The sequence below is a fragment of the Corvus kubaryi genome, unplaced genomic scaffold, assembly GCF_017639235.1.
Source record: "Corvus kubaryi isolate FWS band 111438036 unplaced genomic scaffold, C.kubaryi_AGA036_p1.0 37260, whole genome shotgun sequence".
Classification (NCBI taxonomy): Eukaryota; Metazoa; Chordata; class Aves; order Passeriformes; family Corvidae; genus Corvus; species Corvus kubaryi.
Genome location: NW_024581077.1, coordinates 6,823,236 through 6,845,910, shown reverse-complemented (window position 1 = coordinate 6,845,910; position 22,675 = coordinate 6,823,236). Strand labels below are relative to the sequence as shown.

Here is a 22,675-nt window from a genome sequence, read left to right as displayed (position 1 = left end):
AATGCCATGCCCTGAATGCCTTCCTGAGACAGATGTTTCTGTCCATCCAAGACAGGAGTAGGGAATGACACACACTTGGATGGGGTGGCATCAAGCCATCCCTAGAAGCTCAGCAGTACCAGATCCTGGCACCAGCAAGTCACCCTTAGTAAAAAATTGATGCCAATCTCATGTGGCAAGATGGTGATCCTGCTCTAGAATTCCCAGAGCACAGCTGGGGGGATGTGGTGTAGATGACAGCTGATCCGGCTGGTTTCATCAGCTGGCCTAAAGTACACCTGGCCTAAACCCAGCAATTACCAAGTTACAACAGCCACAGCTTCTGAATATATTTGAACCTTCCGAGCTCTTACCAGAAGGTTGTCACATGCCATGGGATTGCAGTATTTGTTACCTCCTATAAGGATCCCCAAAATAGGAGTTCCCGTATCACCAAAGGACAGCATCCATTTCTGCTCAGCCCTTCTCCTTCAGCTACAGGAATTCAGGGCACTGGACCAAACCCGTTAGTTTTGCTGTCAGAGGGCCATGAGGTTTGTTACTCACATTCCTGGGTGTGGGTACAAGGCTCACACATCAATATTTGTCTATGAGCACGCAGGATTTGATACGAAAACAGATTATGGAGATCCTGAAACACTGCCCACATCATCTGTCTGGCTCCAGCAGCATGTCAGGTGTTAAACCTAGGTGTTAAGTTTACCCCTCATGAAATTGTCAGTGATGGAGATCCCAGCATCTCTCAAGACAGGCTGAACTAGTCCTAACTCACTTTATAATTCAACACTGGGGGGGTTTTCCCAGTGTCTTGTCTACTGTATTACAGTTAAGGACATTACTTCATGCCTTGTTTATTGTGGATATAGTGAACTCTTCCTTTGTTACGTATTTCATGTATTCACATGTAGATGTCTTCCCTTAAGCCTTCTCTAGCCTCAACAATCCCAGCTTTTCTAGTCTTTCCTTGTAGTTCATGTTTCCTCCTCCTCAGAGTATCCTTGTATGGAGTGCACAGTCACCTGCTATTTGGGATTTCCATGACAATTCCCATGGGTTTTGGCACACGGTAGCCACAGTCTCTCCAGGATACACCTGTTCACCCATAGCACAGGCTACTCGATACCTGCAGCATCCAGTTTCTCTCATGTATCAAACATCGTCTGGCCTTGAGCTTCTGAATGCTTAAATAATTCACCCTGGACTCACCCCCAGCAGGAAGGGAAAGGTGTTTCAGCTTCATCACACAGTGACAGAATTTTTTGGATTGGGAGGGATCTTAAAGATTGTTCCACTAGACCAGGTTGCTCAGAGTCCCATCCAACCTGGCCTCTAACACTTCCAGGGATGTGGCATCCAAAACTTCTCTGGGCAACATCAGAGCTTCATCTGTGTATCAGAGTACTTATGACACCACCATAATTAAGAATTTCATTACCTCCTACCTTAGTCTTTCCAATCAAGTCACCTCGCCAAGCCCATGGGTTATTGGGAAAGGGGTACTTCATTGCAGAGGAGGCTGGGGAATGAGGGAGAGACAAACACAACCTCCTGTCCACAACCCCCTCCACCAGCCTCTGGCTCTCCCAAAAACATGAGGCTGGTCAAAGAAGAGCAAAACACCTTTGTGTCTGGCATTCCCTGAATCCCCATTGACCCTGTTGTCCAAGCAGTATCAGTATGGCAATAAGATCTTTCAGTATCAAGAGACTCAAAAAACATAACTTGTCCCCTGCTTTGGGTTCTAGCTTCTGCTGGCATCCATCTGTCCCTCTTTTCCTGTCTTCTCCCTTTTTTCTGCCCAGAGACCTTTTCCCTCCTCTCCCAGCCCCCAACTCATTCAGCTGCTCCTTTGAAGCCTGCAAAGGGCCAAAGAATCCCACAAAGGCAATAAACTCAGACTGAAATTTTATCTTGTCGAGTACAGAGGACAGATGTTCTCTAGCATATCTCCACTCAAGTAAATGGAGATATAAATGGAGACCCTACTGCACCTTCCGGTACCTAAAGGGGCTACTACTGAGCTGGAGAGGGACTTTGGACAAGGGCATGGAGTAACAGGACAAGAGAGAATGGCTTCAGACTGAAAGAAGGTAGGTTGAGATCAGTTCTTAGGAAGAAATATCAATGAGTTCTTGTCCAAAGCAGAAACCATCCTGCCAATCCCCAGATCATTATTTGATCCAAGGCTCCTGCTCCCTCTAGGCATACAGGGCTCACCTAGCAAATAGGAGCCTTTGAGCAGCTCTGACCCACAGCTTCAGGGGCCACTGGGTCTCTGCTGAGGAGCGAAGCACAAGGCATGCTCAAAGCACTAATCAAAAGGTGATGCTTGCGTGGAGATGCAAAGGAAAGAACTGACAGGGAGAGGGAAGACCAAGAACAATTCATCAAATTTTAGGCTGCTTCACTCTTAAGCCAGTGACTCCTACGAAGAGCCCATCTGCCTCTGCAGTTCTGCAAGATTCATGTGTTGCGATGCATTTACACTGTGCTGCTGCTGGTATCAGCAAACAGCCCAGTAGTAACTCCCAGGACAAGTCCAGGAGAAATCCCTCTTCAATGTGCCAAGACCCATGTGAGAATGAGGAAAACAAAGACAGACACAAGGACAGTCGGAAGGGTGCTTCTCAGCTCAAAATGTACTCATATCTCCAGGCACTCCGTTCTTCTCTTTATACCTGCCCCTCCAAACAGGCATCACTCCTCCCCTTTTACCTCCACATATTCTCCCTGGTTTCTGCCCTCAGGTTCATCTCTATGTTCTCAAGTAATTGTGTTCCCTTCAACACTAGCTCCCTCCTTACCACTCAGTCACCCTTCAGGTTCTCCATGTTCCTCTGTCTCATGGTTTCATCCTTCCTGGTTTCATCCTTGGTAACCAATTATCAGTCTGCTGCCACAGTTGGGAAAAGGCAATTAGAAGCCATAAAAACATCCCAAGATCTCCCAAACTCCCAAGGTCCGGCTGAATCTGCAGTGCTTCAGACCACATCAAACACTGACATTTGAATTCACAAGCATCTGATCCTGAGAAAGATAATATCCCAGTAACTGGGCCCATCAACAACACCGAAGCAAATGGCAGATGCAGAAGCCAAAAAAACAATTCAGTCCTTGGCAGGACTTAGCAAGAGGTTTCACAGTCCTTGCATCTAGATTTGAAGCACAGTTCTCTTAAAATTCAAAGATCGTCTGCAATTCCTGCCCATCTTTACCAGGCAAAGTTAAATGGATAAAGGGAAACAGCAAACTTGCATCCATTCACCGGAATGCCATGGGAGCAAGGAGCAACCAGGTAAACATGCATCAGTAGGATGGCAAAGTTTAGGACTCCTTAACAAGTGAGGCATGAAAGCAGTAACATATGTTTTTCTGCTCCATAAACCCCAGGGACCTCAGGTTTTCCATGGCAAACAGAGACTTTGTGTGCTTGCAGATAAGAGTCCCCATAATTGCAGGCAGTCACACAGGGCTGCTGCCTTCCCACTGCTTGGCAGAGAGTGAGGAAAAGCATGGGAAATAGCCTGGGGGCATGAGAGAGGAACGAGAAGGAGAGCAAAATCAGGGAACATATTCAGCCACACAGCCTGAACGCTGAAAGCACTGCAAAGAGAAACGGGCTTGAGAGGCCAGTGCATAAGCAAGGATTAAAAACCTGTGTCTTTTTGGGTGCTGGGGCCGGATCATTCATAATCCAAGGGGAAAAGGTACAGCAGCCAAATTTGCCATTGCCCTATAGCTTTTTCCCTTGGGCCTTTTAAGTATTTCTGTCCTTTCCCCGGCATCGAGGTCTCTCCCACACAATACCTTACAACGCAGGGGGTTGGTACGGCACGGCCGGCGAGGCGGCAGCGGCGGAGGCGGAGCTGCGGCCGGGGGTGAGGGTCAGGTCAGGCTGTCCAAGGAGAAACACCCCAGCAGCAGCAATCCAGAGCCCTCGCAGCACCGGGAAGCTCACGGCGGCGGAGCGGGCGAGGAGCGGGCGGAGCCGGGAGCACCGCGGCGGTTTCAAACCGGCCCGGGCAGCGCGAGAGGCCGGGGCCGGCGAACGGGGAGTGCGCGGGGAGTGCGCGGGGCTGGCGCGGGGATTGCGCGGGGAGTGCGCGGGGCTGGCGCAGGGCTGGCGCGGCGGTTCTCTGGCAGGCAGCGGCTGGCACGCGCAGCGGTTGTCCCAGAGGTTGTCCCAGCGGCTGTCCCAGAGGTTGTCCCAGAGGGCGCTGAGGCGCTCCAGCACAGGCAGCAGAGTCAATTGCCTCAGATGCCTCGAGATGAGACGACCAAGAGGGGACCTCACCTCTAAGTGTCCGCGGGGAGGGTGCCAAGAGAATGGAGCCAGGCTCTTGGCGAGAAACTGGTGCACAGGAAGCTCCACCTGAACAAGAGGAAGAACTTCTTTACTGTGCAGGTGACCGAGCACTGGAACAGGTTGTCCAGAGAGCATCTCCCACTGGAGATACTCAAGAACCACCCAGTCCTGTGCAACGTGCTCTAGGATGACCCTGCCTGAGCCATGAGGTTGGACCAGATGACCCAGTGTGGTCCCTTCCAGCTTGACCTGTTTTGATTCCGTGATTCCGTGGTTGCAGGCTCTTTCCAGATCCTACATTTCCCACTTCACTGCAAGAAGAGAGCTGGGCGAAAAAAATTGCATGGGTAACAGGAGTCACATGAAGGACACAGAGATGGTCATTTCTCAGCCCCTGAGCATGGCCAGTTTCTCCTAAAAATCTGTAAAAAGACAGCAGAAAGGAGTGATGCCCACTCTGCCTGTTCCACTGTTTCCAAGGGGTTTGGAGGACTAAGAGATTCCTTGAACCTGAGCTGAGCCTCTCCAGCATCTGCAGCTCCTTAGCCTGGAGATTCCTGCCACCACTCTTTGGGGGATCACTTCCTGGCCTTTCCCCTGGCACTCTTCCGCAGCATCACACCAACAGAAGCAAAGGAATAAAACTTCCTAGCAAGCTGCCGCTTGATCACCATCATCATGAGCTGCACATAGATCTTGCCACTAGCCAGAAAAGGTCAACAAAGAGAATCCCTTAAACCTGCATTTCTGCCCTACAGTCTGCCCAAGGCTCTTGATCACCGTCCAGCATCCCGTTTATTTGACTATCATCTGCCTTCAGTTTCTTTCCAGGAAATGAATGAGGCGTAACCCAGGAAATGAAAAAAAGATCAAATAAAATAAAGATAGTTGTAATCTCCCTGTGATAAAGAATATACTCTATATCCTCTCCCTGGCAGATGTTAATTATAGTTTATCAGTATGACCTTCAGCAGTTTCTTGATAAGCCCTGATCTGGGATCCCAGGGAGTGGCACAGCCTGGGACAAACACGTGCAAGGCATGTCTCATGCGTTGCTTATCTGTTGGCTCTGAGGTGGAAGAACACAGCCCTTAGCAGAAAGAAACAACAAGGCTTAACACAGGAAACAACGAGCAGATGTGGATATAGAAGGGGAATAACAGCTCCTGCAGTGACTGCAGGGATGATACTTCTCCTTTCCATTTGTTGTAGTACACCTCTAACAGGCAGTGGCTGTGGCTTCCAAAGACGTGGAGAGATTTCCACCAAGGTCCATGCCCTACATTGTGGAACACCTCACCACATTTTGAACAGACAAAAATAATCAAGCCCATTTCAAACAAATACTGCCAAAATCCTGTATCTATTACACAGGGACTTACCCCATAACAGAGGACATCCAGGAAGAGCTGTGCTGGGAATGGCTGCTGTCCCCTGCTCAGCCAGAGGTGCCTCAGCTGTGGATACATGCTTTAAGGAAAGATCTTCTCAGGCAACCAATCAATTTTGTGGGGTCAATTTAAGAAGCCCTTGAGGTGCCCCCATGGCTAAGAATGAGTGATATGGGTTTAGAAATGCTCTGCAGCCCCAGATGTCTAAACATACCCCTACATGGTGAAGCAAGCCTCACTCCAAGGTGAGAGCTATTGACCTTGAAACAAAACCCGACATCAGCCATGAGAATTTAGCATAGAAAAGGCATCTTAATCCCTGGTTTTATTCCAGAGTGATCATCATAGGAAATAAAGCTGCATAGCTGAAACACATTTTTGCACAAATCACATTTTTCCTCCCCCAAAACTCTCCCCTAGAACTGTTTACTGTCTCTGTTTCTTCAAGGTACCTCTCTGAAGAGTGTCTCACAATCAGAGGACTGGAGCACCTCTCCTGTGAAGACAAGCTGAGAGAGTTGGGGCAGTTACTGACTTTAAACTGAAAGAGTGCAGGTTTAGATTAGATATTAGGAAGAAATTCTTCACTGTGAGGGTGGTGAGGCACTGGTACAGGTTGCCCACAGAAGTTGTGGCTGTTCCATCCCTGGAAGTGTCCAAGCTCAGGTTGATGGGGCTCTGAGCAACCTGGTTTAGCAGAAGGTGTCCCTGCCCATGGCACGGGGTTTGGAATGAGATATCTTAAGTTTCCTTCCAACCCAAACCATCTCATGATTCTATGTTTAGAGCATGTTTGTCCCCAGGTGCAGACCCCAGGAGTCATCACTCATTATTCACAGCCAATTGCAGAAATCTTGTTTAATCATACTTATCATCATTAGAAATTACAGCTGTTTTTCTTCATTTTCAAAGCACTTTTCAGGCTATATTAACAAATGTGTGCCCAGGAAATTATTGTCCAAGTCTCAGAGCATTTACAATGGGTTTTATACAAATGCTTTCAGCTTCATGTGGAAACAGGCAAGGGGAAATCATCATGTTTGTAAAAGGGTCTCAAAGTGCTACAACAGATTTTCCCTCTCGCCTGCTAGGAGCAAAATGAGTATTTTGAATAAAGCGGAAAAGGAAAAGAGGAAGGAAGGAATTCGGAAGGAAGGAATTCGGAAGGAATTCGGAAGGAAGGAAGAAGAAAGAAAGAAAGAAAGAAAGAAAGAAAGAAAGAAAGAAAGAAAGAAAGAAAGAAAGAAAGAAAGAAAGAAAGAAAGAAAGAAAGAAAGAAAGAAAAAGAAAGAAAGAAAGAAAGAAAGAAAGAAAGAAAGAGAAAGAAAGAAAAAGAAAGAAAGAAAGAGAAAGAAAGAAAGAAAGAGAAAGAAAGAAAGAAAGAAAGAAAAGAAAGAAAGAAAGAAAGAAAAAGAAAGAAAGAAAGAAAGAAAGAAAGAAAAAGAAAGAAAGAAAGAAAGAAAGAAAGAAAAAGAAAGAAAGAAAGAGAAAGAAAGAAAGAAAGAAAAGAAAGAAAGAAAGAAAGAAAGAAAAGAAAGAAAGAAAGAAAAAGAAAGAAAGAAAGAAAAAGAAAGAAAGAAAAAGAAAGAAAGAAAGAAAGAGAAAGAAAGAAAGAAAGAAAAGAAAGAAAAAGAAAGAAAGAAAGAAAGAGAAAGAAAGAAAGAAAGAAAGAAAAAGAAAGAAAGAAAGAAAAAGAAAGAAAGAAAAGAAAAGAAAGAAAAAGAAAGAAAGAAAGAGAAAGAAAGAAAGAAAGAAAGAAAGAGAAAGAAAGAAAGAAAGAAAGAAAGAAAGAAAGAAAGAAAGAAAAAAAGAAAGAAAAGAAAGAAAGAAAGAAAGAAAGAAAGAAAGAAAGAAAGAAAGAAAGAAAGAAAAGAAAAGAAAGAAAGAAAGAAAGAAAAAGAAAGAGAAAGAAAAACAAACCAAGAGGTAGAGAAAGATTTTTTTTCAATGCCATGTCTTTGGCTGGACTCAGGCATAATCTGATCCAAGTGTTCTTGGGTACATGGGCACTTTCCCAGCATAGCAGAGATGAGCATGACTGACAGGTATCTTTGTCTCTGTTGGTGCCAGACCCCTTAGCAGAGTCTTTCCTCCATTTTTTACTCTGATCAGCCTTCATATACCTCATTTATAAACCATTTCTTGGGTTATACAGCACCTCACTCAGTCTTGGGTTCCCACCTCAAAAAGACAGAGCCCTTTAGGGAAGCTGGCATCCTTCCCCTTAGCAACACAGGTAAGCAGAGGCAGAAATTAGCCCCAAAAGGGATCAGGAACAGCTACCTTCCATCTGTGATCACACAGAGACCTTCCACCCCCCAGCCAGATGCTGGTCCCAGATGGCAGCAGTGAGATGTCCATGTCTGGGTGTTACTTCGCTCAGCCAAAGAGGGAATCAGGACCATCACTGAGCTCCAGGTCAAACCTCAAAATGGAGACTCAGCATGACCAGTTTGGGGTGAGATGCTGCTCCCCACACATCAGTGTGGTCAACAGGAGAAGGTAAGAGTTTTGTTCTCACTGTGCTTGTGGTCGTGCAGTGTCACCAGCAGCAGTGTGTGCAGACGTGCTCAGCTCAGCCCTGTGCAGCACGTGGGCACAGCCCCGGGCTCTGCCCCTGGGTGGCCCACAGCTTTCTAAGAAGTCGCTCTCCCACCATTGAAAAGCCACTGTGGGGAGGCAAAAAGTGCTTCCATGCCTCAAAGCCTGCCTGGGCGGGAGGAGGAGGAGGAATAAATCCCTTGGAAATAAATAAAAAAGAGCTCAGAAAGGAGGGAAAAATTTCTTTGAAGCTATAAATCCTACTTTGTGCATTTCAGCATGCCCCTGGCTTGGGTCCCTCTCTGCTCCTGGGAATGCCTAAGCAGCTCTTTGTGCCCTGCTATTAAGGGGAGACGAGGAGATTTGGGCGCAGTGTGGGGGACCCTCTCCAGCCCCACAGCCCCACCGAGGCCTGTGCATCACCACAAGCATCATCTCTGGGGGAAGACTTTGTCCCTGAGCCAAGAGGGGAGAAGAAAAGAGGTTTCCAGATTGCATACCTCGGCCCAGCAGCTCTGCAGAGCGCTATTCAGCCTGGACAAAGGACAGGGGCCCTGGACAGCCACTGTGCTGAAGACCCGAAGCGCTGGCCCTCCCCCAGGCTGGGTGTTAAAGTTCAAGCCTTGGAGCCAAATGCCCTGCAAGGAGGAGAGGAAAAGGGAGGAAAGGAGGCTTTCCATGTCACCAGACAGAAGTTTATCCGTTTAGTTATTGACAGTATCCAAATGCATGAGGGCTAGCCAGCTTTTGCACCGTAAGAATGTGGTGCTGCTGTTCTCAGAGAAAAATCCTTTTTAGCTAATTAAACACTACCACAATTCTGCATAAGGCATCTCAGGAAATTCTGAACTCATTTCAGAGCAACAGGATGTTCTGACACACAAATCCCCTGACCTAACCTCAAACCACAGATGCAGCGAAGCCAGCACCCAGAGCCTCAGTTTCCCAGTTCAGGGTTGTGCCAATAGTACAAGAAGATCCAGCAGGTCAGGACTCTATGGCTCATTTGATTTTCATCCATCTGCTAGTGTGAGACATGGAGTTTGCTTAGCAAAATCAAGAAGATTAGCACAGATAACCCATGGGCAGAGCCTCGATGGACCTCCTCAGGGCCAAGGACACACAGCACAGTCACATCTGCTGGATCAGCACCCAGCAGCGCTCACATCCCAGCATCCTGGAGGAAACGAGTGATTTATTCAGCTGTAGAGCTTGGGGTGGGTGTTCTCATTCCTCCATTGATCTTTCCTGGAAGACTGGTTAGAATCATAGAATCATTAGGATTGAAAAGCCCTCTAACATCAAGTCCAACCATTAACCCCACACCGTCATGCCTACCACTGAACCATGTCCCCAGGTGCCACATATACACATTTTTTCCAGGTGACTCCACCACTTCCCTGGGCACTCTGTTCCAATGCTTGAGCACCCTTTCAGTGAAGAAATTTTTCCTTATATCTGATCTAAACTTCCCATGGTGCAACTTGAGGCCATTTTCTCTCCTCTTGTTACCTAGGAGAAGAGACAGATGCCCACTTGGCTGCAGACTCCTTTCAGGTAGTTGTAGAGAGTATTAAGGTGCCCCCTCAGTCTCCTTTTCTCAAGACTAAACATTCCCAGCTCCCTCAGCCACTCCTTGTGGCTCCATCTCCTCTGTGGTCAAGTGGTCATCCTGATCACCCAGAACAGCCAGCGAAGAGAAATGGGCACAACTCAGCTCATGCAAGGGCAGATGTCTAAATAGGCCAGATGAACGGCCTCACACACACCCAGAGTGCCAGGGCACAAGCCCAGCCCAAAAAGAAAGGGCATTCATCGCTTAAACCCAGCAAGCCCTGCCAGTTCACCTTCAAGGAACTTCTGCATCCTGGCACAGAGAGGACGAGGCCACAACTGCCAGGGGGTTGTCATCCTGTTGCCATACAAAGGGACAGCCACAGAAATTCTGCATATGGGGTGACATGAAGCGGTCACAGGGGCCACAGGTGGGTCCATGGGTAGGACCACATGTAAGGCACCAACAGGCTGATTCAGGGCAGTAGTACTCAACCCTACAGTGCCTCATTCTCACAGAAGGGCCAAAACCTCACCCCTCCCTGTCCCCCCAAACAGAGAGGAATATAGAACAGACCCAGCCTGGTAGCAGGTTGCCAACTGGCAGCAGAGAGGGAAGGAAGAGGTCACAGCAGCAAAGCACTAAGATGAAGGCTGGAAAATCTGAGGGATGGAGAAGATAAAAGGGTTGGCGTTATTCACCTGCATTTCTTGCAAGGATTGGGTCTTGCTCAACGAAAAACTTCTTAAAAGCTTTGCAGGGAAAGAGAGCACTTAGGACAGAGGCACCATGACCCCACAGAACCTTTCTGACGGCTTTGAGGCATGAATCAATTAAAGCAATCACAGAGCAAAGGTTAATCAGTAGCAAGTACATCTTAAGAAATAAGTAGTCTTTCAAAAAGCAACTGCTTTTGCCAATTCCCCCCTCCCCTTTTTCTAAAGTGTCTTTTATTTCTCCAGCTCTGGAGACTTTCCAAAGTAAGGTCAGTGATTAAGAGCAGCTGCCGAAAGGACCAGACTGAGTCGGTGGCGGCAGCCGGGGCTGCCGGAGCAGAGAGGACCGGACCCGTAATTGTCACCAAGGCTGAGTGCTGTAAAAGTGTCTCAGGGATTGAAAACCTTCCAGGGGCTCCCAGCCTAATTGGAGCAGATGGAAGCTGGAGAAACAAGGAATAGCTCACAGTTGCATTGGAGAACAGAGGAAATGAAGCAGGAGAGTAAGGCAGAGACTGACTCTAAAGCGTTTCTGCACAGGCAGTGAGACTCTAGCAGGCCTACAGCAATGCTCCGAGCTGCTCCCGGCCCGTGCCCTGCTTGCAGATATGTGCTTCTTTCTTCTTGCACCCAACGCGGGAGCTGACGTCAAAACAGCTGCCCTGGGCAGCAGCCACAGCCTCATTCACACATGTACTCATTCCCCCACCCAGCCCTGCCCTCCTTCCCTGCCTGCTGCTATTCTCGTGCTCCCTGCTGCTATTATAGCACAGCACCATCACAGCCAACCTCTTACCCTGTCACCTCTCCTTGCAAGTGCTGATGAAAGAAAAGAGCTGGCACACTGTGGTGGCCCCAAGATCTTCCCTTGGCACCAGACCTGCAGAGGGTGAGTCCCAGGACAGGGTTTCTCATCTCCTTCTTGCTACAGCATCATGTGCACTCACATAGACTACAGCTGCTCAGCCACTGGAAAGGACCTGGGCCACGAGCATGGAGAGTCCATCCTGACCCTGGCAGCAGGTTTTCATCATGCTTAACACACCTTCTTCCCTGGAGATACCACAAAGACTGGCAAGGCAAACAATGACAGGGGAATAGGATCAATAGGACATGGGCATGTTCATTAAATCAATGTATCACAGAATGGTTTGCGTCGAAAGGGATTTTCAAGATCAACTGGTTCCAACCTCCTGCCATGGGCAAGGACATCTTCCTGTTCAAGCCTCTGAAATATCAATGTTTCTACTTCCCTCCTCTTTTCCTGGAGAGAGAAAGAAATGCAGCAAGTGCCAATGTCCTGCTGGTGGGGAGAATAACTGGGAACATGACCAAAGATGCTCTCTGTTTACTAGGTTTTTATAAAATGCCAAGCCCTCAGCCACCAAAAAGCAGCCAGCTGTGAGTCCTGCTTGAATGCTGCTGGGAGAGCAGTGTCTAGCACATGAATAACATGATGAGGACAAGATGTTGAGGAGAGGAGCACGTGCAGGCAGGTTGCTCAGCTCCCTCACACTACATGCCTGTAGCTGGAGCAGAGGGTGCAACGTGGAGCCAAGCCTGTGCAGCCTCAGGACTCATCCTGCCATGAGTGCCAAGCTGCTCTACCCACACCAGCTCTTTTCTTTCCTTTCAGTAAGACCTGCAACACAAAGGATCTTCTCCCAACTTTTTATCCAATCTGCTCACCTAAAATGCAGCCCTAGACCCTTTTGGGGTTTGCTGCACACCACAGAGATCTCTGGGGCAGTTCTACAGGCCAACACACAGGAGGTCACTCCACGATGACGTACAGACCTCTTCCTGCAAGATATCCTGAGACACGGAGTCAGGTTTGGACCAAGGCCAGGCTGTTGCTGCACATGTGCATGGTGTTGCAGTCTACAGGGAACGACCGCTGCAGAGCTCCCTGCACCCTGTCCCCCATGCAAAGCCACCGAGCTGGGGCTTTGCCAATGGGCAGGATCTGCTCCACGCTGGAGCATGTGTGTCTCAGCTGATGGGTGGTAGCTTCTGAAAGTGTCTACACACAACCTGAAAGTTTTGCCTGAAGGAGAGCCTCTGGGCTTTCAGAGAAAAGAAGGGTACATTTTCAAAGGGCCACAAACTTCTAGAAGAAAAAACAAATCAACTTTTCTCTTTTAATTTGGCTGATACTTTATCGCATTGAGCGAAACTGTATGGTAACAACTTGCACAGAGGTACATTGTGAGCCGCAGGCAGCCTCACAACAAGCTGACACAACTAAATTTAAAGAACTGTGTTTCCATCACCAGAAATGATACATAAAGTTCAAAAGACACCATTTGCTCACCTCCTTGGTCCAATGTCATGCCATAAGGAAGTCCCAGGACTGGTCGTGAGAACAAGCTTTGTGTTTGTATCCTCCGCAAGGATTTCAAATTGCCCTGAAAATCTTGCACACCTTTTAAAAATTTCAATAGTGAAGTTATAAAGGAAGTGACAGCTTTGGCTCCCTTCACATTCAGAACAATTTTTAATTACAATCCAGCTGGTCTCATGGTACGTTATGCCTTTTTTTGTTGTTAAATGCAGCTTAAAATCTTTCAGCACCTGTAGGAAATGATTTCTGCTCTCTCTTGTCCTTCCACCTGGTATCATCTCTCAGAACTTATATGGGGAGATGTTACATTGTGAGATCAGGATTCCCCGAGAAAGTGTAGAAGTGAAGAGAAGGTGATGTACACCACGGGCTGGACCTCCAGCTAATCAAAGCTTGCACTTTGCAACTTAAAGTTGTCCAGGTGCCAGTCTCCAGGTTCACATCAGCTGAGTGCCTGATTCTGAATTAAAATTCACTCTTTCCCAGAAGCCAAAATTCCCCTGTTTCAGTGCTAATTGTGGTTATGCCTACAAATAATGTGGGAGCATTTGGACAACAGCAGACTAAAGCCAGGGTCAAATCCTGTTTCAGCTGCAAACTGAGCTGCTCTCTGAACAGTTGCCCATCACAGCCCCCAGGGTGACTGCAGCATCAGGGCAGATAGTGGACTGCAGTGTTGCTTCCAGCCTTTCTAACCAAGTCGCGATTATTTACAGCTGTTCCCAGATGTTACCCGTTCACGGGTTATTTGTTCCTGAGTCGACCTCCCCGTTCACACGCTAGGCAAGCTCAGGGGAAGAGAGAGAGAGAGGCTCCTTTCTCTCTTTTACTATGGAAACAGCCCTTTATCCCAAGGATTGCGAATGCTCAGCCGCCGTTTCCCTCCCACCGCTGCCCCAGCTACAGCGACCCCCTGAGCCACCCGCCGCTCACGCCTCATCCCGGCTCCCCTTGATCCGCTCAACAGGTCACACCAACTCATCCAGCCCGGACCCTGCGTGAAGCAGGACTGCTGAGCACCTTCTCCTCCCCAGCAAACTACCAGAAAGCCCCCTGCTCGCCCATCACCCGCTTCCCTCCCCTTTTGTTATCGTTTCTCCCTATTCTCCGGCTCTCTGCACTTTGTTTCTCGCTGAAGCCCAGGCGGGAGCCGGGTCAATCGCCCGCTGTCGCATCCCAACCAACACACTCAAAAACCCACAGATAACAAAGGAAAAGCGGAAAAAATCTCGCCACCTCGGCGCTAACTTTCAAAGCAAGCAGGGAGTAGCAGGCAGGGGTGAAGTTCAGCAGGCAGGAGCATCTCTGAGAGTTCGGGGGCAGGAGGTAACTCACCGCGCCGTGATGCACATGGAGGGGTTATTTTTGCTTTCTGCTGCACTTGGGTTGCTGTGTCCCCCGCCTGTGACACTCCGGGACGCGAATGGTGGCACCGCTGTGTGACACCCGGTATTAGAGAGGCTGCTGGAGCCGTCCCTCCCACGGTAGGAGGGGCCATGAGAGGCTTAATAAATTCAGTCCCCAAGGCTAGAGAAATTAAAATCTCATCATGGGACGCAGACAGCTGCTCATGGCATGGCTCTGGGAGACACCGGGGACTTAGGGACGAACTTAGGATTGATTCGTTCATCCCTTGCCCACCCAGAACAGGAGAGGCTCGTATTCACATCCCACCTTGGCAGAATTAAGCGTCCAAAGGATGGGGTTTGAGGAAATATCCCAAAGGAGATTCGGGAAAGATGTGTCATCGTTGACCCTCGGAATTAAAACTCCTGAACCTCCTCCATGAAAATATTTTCCATGGCTGTAAGCCCCAGGCAGGAATCCACTACACCAGGTTTCTGAGCAACCCCGGATGCAAACCCGCTTATTTTACTTGGGTTTTTGCATGGTTTTGGGCTTTAATATCTAAATCCTATTAGAGTTATAACTTCCTTTGAAGGGGGAGAGGGGACAGGTCAGTACAACAAAAGCAGGTTGTATTTTGTAACCTCCAATGCACCCTGGACTTTCAGAGAGGCAAAATCTCATAATAAAGTTCCTCAGGACAGGAAGCTGCACAACCTCATGCAGCTCCTCCTGCTCCATAAAAGTTATTTGCCACATTAGAAGCTAAAAAAACATCCCCTCCAGCCCTGAAGGGCTCTCTGAAACACTACTAGTGCGATTTTTCTGTCCCTGTAGTTTCTCACATTGGGATTTTTCTTCTTAGGTGAAAAGACAGATCAGGGGGTCCCTCAAAAGCAAAATCAGCAAACTGCCCTTGGGAACAGAGAGGGCAAAAACATGCCAGAAAGGATGGTCCAGCAGATTTTTGTGCCATTCACATTACAAAGAGAAACTTTTAATTAGAAGATGAGCTACAGAGGTGACAGCCTGGTTCACTCCAAAACTTAACGATGAGCAGAAGGCACATAAGAGTTCCACTTTAAAACAGTCCTTACTTAGCACTTGGTCCTAAAATAACATCACTCTTCCTGTGGAATTGGGAGAATTGGAATTAAATAAATTCAGGAACCACAAGGCATGAAGGTAGAAGCAGCTAGTTTTATTGCTGGTGGTTTTCCAGCTAACATTTAGCTGGCTGGGGTAAAAACCCATGGGGCTGTGTGTGAGCCTCTAGAAAAATTAGTTGCTTTATGGTCTAATTCCTGGAAATCTGATAAATAGGGCAGGAAAGGGTGAGATTAAGAAGACTGGTAGCACTAATGAGATTTAGGAAGCAGCAGCTATTCCAGATACCCTGCAGTTTTAATCTCCTGAGTTGATCCACTGGATTTTTCTCCTTATGTATTTGGGCCGTGTTGAACCCAGATTCATCACGGGGCCCCACTGAGGTCCTGCAGGTCCATGGCCAGAGGAAGCATGGCATGGGGGTGGCCTGGAAGGCTTAAGGAGTAGTGGAGAACACAGAGAGCCAGAGCACTTTGCTCTGCCTTTGAAGACAGTAGTAAGGTCAGCAACTCCCCAAAGTAAGTTCTAAAGGGCCTTCACCATCATCCCTTTTCTGGCTGCTATTATTCCAGCTGCTGCATCTTCATGGTGTGTATGAACCCCAAGGGTTATAGGAAGATAAGGGGACAGGGTTGAGCAACATCATCAGCCAAAAAGCTCCTTACAGTGGAGGTAAGAGCCTGAAAAATGAAAAAAGCTTATTAAAAGCACAACCATAGTCTTACCTCCTAACAAGCAAAGAAAACCTCAGATATCTCTGTTCTCTGCCCTAAAACATCTCTGTGGTTTTGCTTTCTTTTGGGTATAGAGATGCAAAGCCTCCAGCATCAGTTTCCTCTGCAAACACCTGGCAAGACTGATCAGCTGGGCAGATGCTGCTCTGGCTTCAGTATCTTCAGCTCGGAGTTCCCCAGCTTATCTCAACCACAAAATCCTCACCCAGTGTCCCAGTCAATGCCCTAGACCTGCCAGAAACTGGGAATGAAGGCAAGCAAGGATCTGCTGGAGCCCTGCCACCACCAGCAAGTCCAGCCTTGGAGTTTATGAGTCCCTAAAGGAAATGCCTGCAAGGGACCAGTGCTGTACAAACCGTCTCCAAGGATATCAGCAGGGTAGGTCAGCCTTGAACCCAGTGAGTTTTGCTTCTGTGTCAGGACAAGGTAAAACCAGGGCAAAAATGGCACAAACAGGGAGTGGGGATGGTGTCCCTGCCCAGCTGCCAGCCACATCATGGAGTATTTTGGTGGGAAATACATATGTTCACACCCTCCTACCCTAAGTCCTCTCACAACACACTGCCTTGGCAGCAGGAGGGGCCAGCATGTGTCCCCATCGTGTCCCCCATTCCACACAGGACATTTGCCCAAGGAACAGCTGCTGAACTTTCAGAGCAGGTGATTCATGCGGGTAACAATGTCCCCACAAGATTTAGGACAGAAATGGCAGAGTTTATGGCAGTTCCAGGAATGATAAGGGAGGAGGGGGGAGAAGGAAGTGACCGGAACAAAAACCAGGGAGAGCATCAGCACACCCCAAAGTGTTGGTGTGGGGGGGGACAGGGTAAAGCAGAGGCACAGTGCAAATGGGGAGCAACAGGTTTGGCAGGATGCTGGCAAGCCTCCATGGAAACCTGGGCCTGGCCCTGCGCCTTCATCCTGGGACACCTCCTTCACCAACACTTCTCAGGCTGCTTGGGTTGATCTGAGTTATTTCCAAATGTACTTGCTCCCAAGAAATGCTGCTGTCCCTTCCCGAGGATGGCAGCAGCTGTGGATAATGGTGCAAAGTCCAACCAGTTGTGCCCAAGATATGGCAATTTATTCTGGAGTGTGCAAGCCACCAGGTGCAAAACTTAACCCAAGAGTCAAAATATAAACTCAAAAAAATCACCTCACACAGGCAGAATGGCCAGGCAAGTCCTCCCAAGTCCTGGGGTTCAGGGAGGAGCTCTGAGCCTCGTTTCTGGGAACGCCCCATGCCTCAGGTGGGCAGCAAGGGAGACCAGGCAGATACATCATGAGCCTGACCATGGGGGACCAGCCCCAAATACAGGCTGTGTGGAGTGGATGGAGGGAGCTTTTACATCGTCCTCAAAGCAGCTGGCAGGGACACTCTGCCTCTCACAGCTGTTCCTGCAGCAGCTCCGCTTCCTGCTCTCCCACAGCACAGCTGGCTGCTGCTGGAGTGGATACAGCCTTGTCTAAAGGGAGGAAGGGACAGTCCTCACTCTTCTTCCATATCTTGTGGCTGTCCTTTAAGAAATGGCATCATTTTGTCCTTTCCCGGCAGAAATCAGGGGATTGCAACACACCCAGGAGGATACAGCCTGAGGTACCCTGAGAGCCCAAGGGACTCCCAGAGGGGAAAATCATGCAAGGACCAGTGAGGAAGAAGAGGGTGTGATAAAACATCCCTTGGCCAAATTTTTCTGTGTCCAAGAAACGTAATGTGGCAAATGGTGAGGGAGGACTGTGACAGGTCACAGGAGTGATGCACTTCAGAGTTTTGTTTCTTGAGCACACAGGCAGCTGTTCTGTGTTGCCTCCTCCTCCTTTTTGGTCGGTGATCCTGGAGGTCCACGTTAGCCCTACCCTGATGGTTCCTCCCTCCAGAGTGGTGGGGACATCCTGCTGCTCCTCAGTGGGAATGTTGCAGCAAGATCCCCCACTATCCCTGGGTTACACACCACCCTTCAGGGAACTGAGCCGCCAAAGAGTTTTGTGGGGACTCAGAGCAGATGTCCCATTTTGGACTGGCAAATATGGTTCCCATCACTCAGGCTCTTAAAACTGTGCTGTGCCCCATGTCTCTCAGCCTGGGCTGTTGCTCGTGCTGCAGCTTTGCCACTGTGGAGCCTCTCGGGTGACACTTGTCATCACCAGGGTAAATCCAGAGAACCCACTGGGTGCTTCTTATCCTTCACATGGTGGATGGCATGGGCAAAGAGACACAGGCTGGCCAGTGGGACCCACCATCAATGAGACCTCCCTTCCCCAGCACACCAGCACCAGTGGTGACATTGCCTAAAGCTCCTGCACCCACTCAGGAGCACCCAACCCATTCTCCCTGGTGGAAGGGGAGACCTGAATGGGCTGGTGCCTGCTCTGGGGACATCACTATCCTTCTGTGCCCCAGCATTACCACTGATCTCATGCTGGTCCTTCCTGGGCTGGGACCTACCTGGTGGATTCTTCATGGTGCAAAAAAGATGGGACAATTTACAGTGTCCCTGGGCTGGGCTGTGCCCAAAGTCTAGGCAGCTTCAGAGTGACTACAAAACACAAAGGCCTTGCGTGAGAGGTGGGGTTAGAGGCTGATGTGGTTAGAAAATGTGAGGAACAGAAGAAAGTGGTGGATGCTTCCTGTCTAGGGGCTTCCTGTCCTCTCCATGAGGCTGGGTGTGCGGAGCCAATTCAGTTTTGTTATGGCTCAACAATGGTTGTCGGAGGCATGTGGAGGAGGGGTGCACATGTGCCAGGTGCAGGAGGCAGCTAGAAGAAGCCTTGTCTCTGGGGTGCCTTTTCCTGGCAGCACCTCCCATGAGACAGGCAGTAGGAGATACTGTGGAGGGGCTTCTCCGATCGGGTCTCTGCCAATGGGTGGCAAAGAAAGGCTGGACTGGGCCAGTGGTTCCCTGTTAGCGAGCGGACTTTGGGAGGGGCGGGGGGGATATAAAAACTGACCGCACTGCTGCTCGCTGGCGGGGCTCGTTCCCTCCTTTGCCCTGGCCCCAGCCTCCCTTCTGGCTCTCCTGCCCTCGCTGGCTCGCTCCCACACCTGTCCTGCCTTCCTGTGCCCCTGACCGCCGCATTGGCACTTCGCCCCGCGTCATTGCCTGGGCTGCCTGCTTCCAACCCCGCTGTCCCGATCCAGCCCCTCGCCGTGACCCTGTCCAGGCTCCTGCTCCTCCCGTCCGAGCTCCCTCTCACCGCGTGCCCAGGGCCGTCGCCGCGGGAGCCGCGCCCGCCGGGCGCCGCGCAGGCTCGGTCGGAGCCGGCCCTGCCACAGGCCGGCAGCGGCACAGCCCTGCCGGGACAGCGCCAGCACCGCCCTGCCGGGCTGGGGGTAACGCCCTCTTCTTCGCTCTGTCCCCTCTCTCTCCTCTCCCCCAGTCCTTTTCCATTTTCCTTTCTTCTTTTCTGTCTCTTCTAGCCCTCTTTTGTTTGGGCAACTCCTTTTCCTTCTCCTTTCTCTTATCAATAAGCAGCTTTTCAGATACAACATTTGCCTCATTTGGCTTAATTTCCTTCCCGACCATCCGTTTTTAAAAGAACTCCTCGCAGTTCCCCTCAGTGAAATGCGACACAGGGGAATGAAAAGGAGTGGCACTGAGGGAGCAGTTTGCCCCCCAGTTCACTGCCCTCCTGTGCCAGTCCAGACTCACTCCCCAGTCTGCCTCTGAGCATTTCAGCTCTCCACTGGTGAGAAAAGAGAGGACTCTTACCTGCCTGCCGCCCTCCAGGGCACAATCCAGGCACACCTGAGCCCTGGACACCATTACAGCTGCACACGTGGCCAGCAGGACCATGACCTGGACGGTCAGAAAAGCTGTCAGCCCCAAATTTAGGCAGGTTAGTGGTTTTAGGGCGCAAGGAGTGGAATGAGGGATGAGTCACGGTTCACTTCGCCCCTGACTGCATTCACAGGGGAGGAGCCTCTGCCCAGCAGCCTCTCTCAGCCCTGCCAGCCATCGTGGCACAGTACCTCTTCTCCTTTACCAGACATAACCAGTACGTCAGAGCAGACCTAGCCCACCAGAAAGTCCCACCAGACCTGGGAGAAGCACAAGGGTGTCGGTGAACCCAGCATTAGGGACCCATGCTCGGATGGGAGCAGAGGGCTCACACATAACCCATGAACCCATGGCCTGGGGGGAACACGTTTGCCTTACGAGGCCACTGCAACTTAAAAACGTGAGAGGAGCAAAGCTGGAGGAGGGAGGATCACAAGGGAACAGACACAGCGGGACACCAGATTCCACCTCAGGATGACCTCCTTATCCATGCCCGCTGCCTTCAGCGTGCATCCTCCAAAAGAAACAAAAAGTTTCTTTTTAGGTTGCTCGTAGAAAATGAACATGTAATGAAAGGACTCTTCTGTGCAGCTGCCGGGAGAGGGCATCACAGCCCCAGGAATGAGGAAGCATCGGACAAGCCCAGCCAGCTCCCTGCTCACCGTGTTCAAGCTACAGAGCCTCCTCAAAGATGAGCTTGAGAACCAAAACTTGGGAGTCTTCTGGGTGCTGCTGGAAAATGAGGGACCCAGTCAAAGCATCCTCAGCATGAGGAGCTGCAGTGTTCCTGCAGCATGTGCTAAGGAACACCTCTTCACTGTCGTACCTGCCAGTGTATTGCTTCTCCTATCATTTATTCCCCTATTTTGTTCCCAAATAAACAAATATCCTGAAGATACACACAGAATAACTGTTCCCACTAGGATTTAGCTGCCAGTGTGCTGTGTCTGGCTCAGACCCGAAGCTGTGTTTTCCCCAAAGCTTTTTCCTCTCCTTCCTCTCCTGCTCCCCCTTCACAGATCAGCTGGTCTGACACAAGGCATTGTCACCTTGTGTCCATCTTCAGAATCATTTCTCTCCAAAACTTCATTATTTAACTCCTATTATTTAACCCCAAAACTATTAAGCTATCGAATAAGCCTTCGATAATTATATGTTTTTAAATTTGGTTATGAATTTTCCTTCAAGGAAATGTGCCTTGGGCTCTGAAGAGCCTTCATACAGGTTATACTTCACTGAAATCAGCATCAACCATTTCCTAAAGCCTTGACATCATTCATTGTCCAACATCTCCCATCCCCCATCAAGTGCTGGACAACTCAGTCAAGTTCATCTCAAGGGAAGAAGCCTCCAAGACAGAAAGTTCTCCCCAGAAACCATGGATAATGGTAGCTAGTTAGAATACACTCTGGTCCCTCCATGGGACATGGGGTAGAGCCACCAGGACCAATCCTGGGCATTTTTAGGGGCACTTTGAGGGGGGTGTACATTACCATGAGCAAAGTTCGCCTGGTATCCTGCTTTGTGAAGCTTCACAGGAAGAGAAGTTGTTCAGGCTAGAGAAGAGAAGACACTGTGGAGACCTTGGAGCACCTTCCAGTACCTAAACGGGTTACAAGAGAGCTGGAGAGGGACTTTGGTCAAGGGCACGGAATGACAGGACAATGGGAAATGGCTTCAAAATGAAAGAGAGAAGGTTTAGATCAGATATTAGGAAGAAATTCTTCACTGTGAGGGTGGTGAGACACTGGCACAGGTCATCCAGTGAAGCTGTGGATGCCCTTTCCCTGGAAGTGTTCAGGGTCAGGCTGGATGGGGCTTGAGTGACCTGGGTCTAGGGGAAGGTGTCCCTGCCCATGGCAGCGGTGTTGGAACTGGAGGATCTTTAAGGTCCTTCCAACCCAAGCCATTCTGTGATTCTGCAGAGGTGGTGTTGGCCCAGTCAGATTTCTTTTCTCTAATGGGACAAGGACATCCAATGTGGGATGCTACCACATCATGGCAAAGAGAATCACCCCAAATCCCTGCCAATTCGGCTGCAACGTTCCTCTTGCTCAAACATTGGGGCCCCCATCTTTGTAAAATACAACTTGATGGGTATCTCCTCTAGTTTTCCTGAAAAAAGCTGGTGGAAAGCAATCTTCAGCTCCAGCATCTGTTCTAGGCAGAGGGGGGTTTATGGAGTAACACTGATTTCCTTATTCTAGGTGGTCAGGTCCCGCATTCATCCCATTTTTCTCAGTGGGTTCTCTAAAACCTGGCTTAGCACCATCTGACTCAGAGGAGCTTGGCAGAGCTTCTTCCTGCTCCTCACCCCCATGTTCCACAGATGCTGACCTCAAAGTCCTCACAGCACTGGGTTGGGCTTCTCAGACTTCAGAATAAAACATCCAGTCAGATGAAATCCAGGCAGTATGATGAACTCTTGTTCTTGTTATCAGCCTTGTCCCACCAATCCTGGAAGAAAAACTGATGCTGGGAAGGTGGGTGCACATACCCATCTCAAACCCACCCCTGATTTCCTCCTCCACACTAGGAGCCTCAGACACCAAACTTTATATCTGGGGGGAAAAAAGCATCCAAGCTGCCTCCTCTTCTTCTTCAAGATGTGGTCTAGATCCTGCTTCCAGCCTGCTTTCCAGAGCATTAACTATGTCCAAACAAGTTAAAATAAGAGGTGAAAGTCACACTTGCTGCAACAGCTTTTAGTGTAGTCATTTTGCTCAATCAAATGAGATCTGATTAATCTAAAACAGGTCAGAGAAACACAACCCCTCTTTCAAGCACCCCCATTCATTTCTACTATCACTGCAAGGGTCTTTGAAACAGCAAGTCAAGCAGAACCAAATAATTAA

The 22,675-nt window shown here is 49.2% G+C and overlaps 1 protein-coding gene across 11 annotated transcripts in view; it reads right to left on the bottom strand.

Moving 5' to 3' along the window:
• The window catches only part of GDPD4 (glycerophosphodiester phosphodiesterase domain containing 4), a 39,127-nt gene extending 24,820 nt beyond the window's left edge, over nucleotides 1–14,307 (bottom strand). For 2 of the 11 annotated variants that reach the window (XM_042024206.1, XM_042024215.1), the window contains exon 1: nucleotides 14,189–14,302. The gene's annotated coding sequence lies outside the window, so the exon portion shown is untranslated. Of the gene's footprint in view, nucleotides 1–2,804; nucleotides 3,777–3,807; nucleotides 4,030–4,105; nucleotides 4,373–5,688; nucleotides 6,247–12,823; nucleotides 12,935–14,188 lie in introns of those variants that run through there. The other 9 variants (XM_042024207.1, XM_042024208.1, XM_042024211.1 and 6 more) reach the window with 9 other exon arrangements.
• Between the last annotated feature and the right edge of the window lie 8,368 nt (nucleotides 14,308–22,675).